Consider the following 5,833-nt stretch of genomic DNA (forward strand, 5'->3'; position numbering starts at 1 on the left):
ACTGAGGAAGCAAAATGTAATTGGTAAGCAGTGGCCTTAATTTTAACATTGTCTTTCTTTGCCTATAAATCAAAGAAATCTTCAAATGCTTGGAGGGAGGGAAAGAAACCACTGCATTTGCAGCTGGCGTGTGGTGCTGTTGGAGCTTTAAGGGGCCATACTTTAAGATCCCAAGGCCACACTTTAGTCAACTGAAAAGCCAGTGATAATTACAAAGTTAAGCATTTTTAAAAATCTGCATGGAATGGGTGGATATGTGAGGCCTTTGTCCTCTACAGATCTTGCTTGAGGAACTGCTGATCCCATTCTAAAGAACCAAGGGATGATGGGGCCAGTGCCAGGAACAAGAGGTCCTTGGAATGACTTCACTCACATGGGCTTCTGCAACTGCCACAGATGTGGAGTGCCATCCTTGCCAGTTTTGTTGCCTGACAGATTAGAAAGTGGATGGGAAAAGGTATTTCTGCCCTGTTTGTGAGCCTCCTCCTGAAGACTGATACTTGTGGCATCCTTGTGAAACTGACATAATTACTCCATGACAAAATGGGTGAAGGAAAGGGTGCCCACATTTAAGACTTCCTGCCCCATAAATGGTTATGTCCTCATCACCCATCATCCAGCTGTAGAGAAGTAATTCATTATCTATTTAATTAACTGGAAATGGGTTTTCTAACATTGGCAGTGTATGTACCAACCTCCTTTCCTGGCAGGGGAATGGATGGTTTACCCTACTCCCCATAAAAGTACTCCTAAGGTGCATTACTTACAACTTTCAAGACAAAGGAATCCAATAACACTCTTGAAATAAACTGGGAGGAACTAATTTATGGCATAGTAAAGTTTTTGCGCATCTGATGAAAAGCTTCTGCTAGACGTTTTCTTCCCAATTTCATTTCAAAGGTGTTACTGGAGTCTTTTTTGTCTTTTTAAGCTAAAACATAACATGTCTATTTTATAGAATCCCAGAGTTGATAGGGGTCCCCCAGAGGCCATCCAACCCCTGTTCAGTGCAGGATCTCCAGTAGAGCTTCCCCAGCAGGTAGCTGTCTAGCCTCTTTTTGAAGATACCCAGAGACAGAGATCCCACCACCTCTAGGAAACTGGTTCCATTTCCCAAAAGCTTTTACCATCAAGATGTTCCTCCTGATGTTCAAAATCTACCTTCCTAAAACCATTAGACCTGGTCCCACCCTCTGGGGCAGCAAAGAACAAACCTGCATTTGTAGTATTTATTTGACTACTGGGTTGTTGTTTTTTAAAAGTAAATCAGGAAAATATCTTAAATTGAAACAGGTGTTTTAAACGCCTCCAGCTCTGATAGTCCAACCCAGTGCATGTTTAGGTTTCATTTTTTTTTAAAGTGATGAGCAAATACAATGCTTCCCACCATGTAAGTGTGAACCTGATTTGCCACCTTGGTTTAATTTTGGAAAAATGCTAAGATTGGGGGTGGGGCTACAAAGCAAGGCAATCCCCCTTTCTCTACTTGCAAGGAAACCCACAGCCTGTGTTATCTCCTCCCCAGCACACACACAATTCTTTACTACTATTATGCTGCTAAGGATTGAAATAAAAAAGTAAATGGAATGAAACCCACCCTTAGGAAGGTTAGAATCATAGAATGATAGTTGGAAGAGACCACAAGGGCCCTGATCTGGTCCATCCCCATTCTGCCATGCAGGAACTCTCCATCGAAGCATCCCCATTGACAGATGGCCATCCAGCCTCTGTTTAAAGACAGCCTCCAAGGAAGGAGACTCCACCACAATCTCCGAGGAAGGAGTTCCTTCCTCTGTCGAACAGCCCTTACTCTCAGGAAGCTCCTCCAAATGTTCAGCTGGAATCTTTTTTCCTGGAGCTTGCATCCATTGCTCCTTTGGGTCCTATTCTCTGGAGCAACAGAAAACAAGCTTGCTCCCTCCTCAATATGACATCCCTTCAAGTATTTAAACAGGGCTATCACATCACCCCTTAAACTTCTCTTCTCCAGGCTAATTGGCCACCCTTCTTTGGACACATGGCTCCAGTTTCCTCAATGTCCTTTTTGAAGTGTTTTGCCCAGAACTGGACACACTATTTTTCCAGGTGGGGCCTGACCAAAGCAGAATAGAGTGACACTATTACTTCTCTTGATCTAGACACTGTACTTTTATTGATGCAACCTACAATTGCATTGGCCTTTTTAGCTGCTGCATTCCACTGTTGACTCATGTTCAACTTGTGGTCTACTTGGACTCCTAGATCCCTTTCACATGTAGAAGTCTCCTTAAGACAGGTGTCCCCCATAATCCTATGTCTCTGCATTTAATTTTTCTGCCCTAAGTTCAGTACCTTACATTTCTCTGTGTTGAAATTCATTTTGTTACATTTGACCCAGCTTTCTAATCTATTCAGGTCATTTTGAATTTTGATCCTGTCCTCTGGATTATTAGCTATTCTTCCTGGTCTGCATATCCCCATAGAAGCTGTGCTGGTGGAAAAACTTCAGGCAACTGGTATAATTTCGTTTCATTTTATTTATTTTATTTATCCCAGCATGGGAAATGTAATAGAAAAGTAGCAGAGGCAGCAGCTGGAGGAGAGCAATCTGTACTAAGCTAGCTTTCTACTTGCAGGAGTTTCATCCTTTGGAAGAGAGCCTTTGCCGCTGTCTTCTGTTGTATTTGCAGATCCTGACCTTGTTGGGCAATATGCCACCCCTTGCTTCGTGTCCAGAAAGTCCCAGGCAAATCTAACCAACTTGTGTGTAATCTTGCCTAACTGCCACTACTTCAGGTGAGGCTGCCTGCCTCCTTGCTACAGCTTCCAGGCCGCCTTCATCATACTCACAAAATAGTCATCACTGTCGATAGAGGCACTTACTCCACTGTAATAGTTAAGAAAGCAGTAAAGTCAAGGTTTCCAGATGGTCTCACCCACAGTAGCTTATGTATTGGCAACTATGCCTATGCATCTCTTACTTTCATGGTTATACACAGGCCATCTGGCTCTGGAAGGATTCATTCTTCCTCCCCCACAACTTTCATACTCTCGTGTTTTACTTCTTGAGTTGTGAATCAGGTGGGATGTATGTGGTCCTGTTTACAAATCTGGCTCCCATCTGAGCAATTAAACAATTAACGTAAAGGACAAACCAGATCTCAGAATGTAATGAAAAAGGATTTTCGTTCTGAGAAAATAGTCGAATACAGGAAATCTTGAACAGCCAAAAATAATTGGATAATTGTGAAGTCGAAGGCTTTCATGTCTGGCATCCATAGATTTTTGTGGGTTTTTCAGGGTACGTGGGCATGTTCTAGACGAATTTATTCTTGGCATTTTGTCTGCATCTGTGGCTGGCATCTTCAGAGAATGGTGAAATGTCAGGAATAAACTCTTCTAGAACATGGCCCCATAGCCCGAAAAACCCACAAAAATAAATTGGATAATGGCTTCTCCCATTATGAGACACCAGGCAGTTTGAAATATAGATTCAAATAAAATACTATTTTTAAAAGAAACCCCTAATAATTATAACAACACTTTGCCAAAGCAAAGGACGGGAAATGAGGCAGTGAGGAAAAGTGACTCCCCTGGTTTGGACCACCATCCCATTTTCAGCTATGAATAACCAAATCACTTGGATACCCCAGAACTTCAGTAGCTGTTGTTGTTATGGTTGTTGTGTTCCTTCAGGTCATCTCAGATTTATAGCGACCCTAAGGCAAACCCATCATGAGGTTTTCTTGGCAAGGTTTGCTCAAAGGGGGCTTGCCATTGCTATCCTCGAAGGCTGAGAGAATGTGACTTTCCCAAGGTCACCCAGTGGGGTTCCATGGTTGAACTAGGATTCATCCCAGTATCCTAGTCCAGTCAGCCATTATACCACACTGGCCCTCAGTCTTCAGCTATACTGCCTGCAGGTGGTGGTTTTATGTAGCTCTTTTTCTTTGCCATTGGCAGAATTGTTGGCTGGTGGGATTCTGAGGTTTGATCCCCAAAAGTGACTTATGCAAGCTTCAGGAGACCATCCCAGGGGTTTCTCTGCTGCCTACCTTCCCATCCTTGTTGTCAGGGGAGTCAAAGCTGTCCAGAAAGGCCCAAAAGACCTAGTCCTCTGTCCACTCTCCACTCTTGAATTTGGGTTGCCAGCAGCTGTTGTAGATCCCCGAAGGTCCTCCACTGTCACCAATCCATCTCCTGTCCTGTCCAGTTTCTGGAACACCTCTCCGATTATCCCCTTCCTGGTTTTGGACATCGGGGGCTAAAGCAAAAAAAAAAAAAAAGTGAAAGATTCCCACTTTGAAACGCCTTCTTTGTTTAGGTCTTCCTAAGGCAAAATTTCCTTTTGGAAGGGCATGTCTGAAGTCTTCCCCTGAGAAAAGATTTTCTGATTTTTATAAAAAACAGAATGTCCCCCACCCCATAAACCAAAAAGGGAATGAAGAAATGCTTGATGTATACAAAACAGTGGAAGTGCAAGAAGTCACTTTTCCCCCTTTTGATTAGGCTTTGCAAAGCAGAGGAAGCAAATTAAATGGCCCTTGAATGGATCCAGAGAGGCTCTTTCTAGGTTTTTTCACTATTTAAATTGCACTCAGAGGCTCCTGAACATTTTACTTTGCTTATTAATCAGTTATATTTCCATTCTGCCTTTCCTCCTGTCAGACCAAAGAGGGATGCATGGCTTCCTTCCTACAACAACAACCGTTTGAGGGAGAATGACTGGCCCGGACAAGGGGTTTTGTGGCTCAATAGGGCAAACTCCAACCTGGAGCCCTGCACACAATTGCTTCCCAGCAGAAGACACAGGAGGAGGAAGAAGAGAGCCATGTCTTTTCACGTGGCTTGCCTGCCTCCCAGAAGCCATGATGGTCTTCTAAGCCCGGCTTAGCCAAAAGCCACCGGCTCAGCCACTTACTCTGTCCATCCCACTTGCTTACCCGCAGGGCTTCCAGGAACTCATTGAAGTCGAGGGTCCCACTCTTGTTTTTATCACAAAAGTGGAAGATTTCCTCCACGTCGCCACCTTCCAGAGGGACCCGGCGTCCTGGAGACCCTTCCAGAATTCCTCCAGGTCCAAAGATTTGCTCCCATTGTCATCCATGATGCGGAAAAACCTGCAAGGAAAGATGGAGAGGGAGAGGTGAAAGCTGGTCAAGAAGGAAGGTAGCAGAAAATAAAATGCACTTGATACACAGGCCAGAAAGGCTGCCTCCATTTTTGGAACATACAAGCCCGGCATCTCACTGGCTGCATTGGCAGCGGGATTCTGAGAGCTGAAGTCCCCAAATGGGACATTTTCAAAACTGATTTGTGACATCTCCGACAGATACAAAGATGTAGCTTTGCTAGCAGAACCAGCACTTCCCAGCCTTTTATCTGAGGAAGAAATACTGCTCAGATATGTATGTTGAGTGAAAAACTCAAGTCTCACAGGTGGGACCCCAATTTTTAGTAAGAAATGGGAACTGCGTGGTTCTGAGTCCTTCCTTTCCCCTTTCTGGGGATTTGATGTTGTTGTTGTTGTGCACCTTCAAGTTGTTTCCAATTTATGGCCTCCTTATTGCAGGGTTTGTTCAGAGAAGGTTTGCCTTCTTCTGGGGCTGAGAGAGTGTGACTTGCCCAAGGCCACCCAGTGGGTTTCCATAGCACAGTAGGGATTTGAAACCTGGTCTCCAGGGTCCAAGGCAACATCAAACCCCTCCACAACTCTGGCTCTTAGCAAAAAGCAAATTAACCCATGCAAAAGGCTGGCTGCCAAACTGTAATAGGATGGAAGGAGACTCAAATCCATTTGCCAAGATCAAGTTGCAGAATTTGGCCGGTGGAATAGTCTGCTTCTCCAGGAGGT

General features: G+C 44.2%; 1 pseudogene; it reads right to left on the reverse strand.

The window, feature by feature from the left end:
* Positions 1 to 3,768: 3,768 nt before the first annotated feature.
* LOC121917863 lies at positions 3,769 to 5,302 on the reverse strand (annotated as a pseudogene).
* Positions 5,303 to 5,833: the final 531 nt, after the last annotated feature.

Source organism: Sceloporus undulatus, unplaced genomic scaffold (assembly GCF_019175285.1).
Source record: "Sceloporus undulatus isolate JIND9_A2432 ecotype Alabama unplaced genomic scaffold, SceUnd_v1.1 scaffold_1233, whole genome shotgun sequence".
In the NCBI taxonomy this organism is placed as follows: Eukaryota; Metazoa; Chordata; class Lepidosauria; order Squamata; family Phrynosomatidae; genus Sceloporus; species Sceloporus undulatus.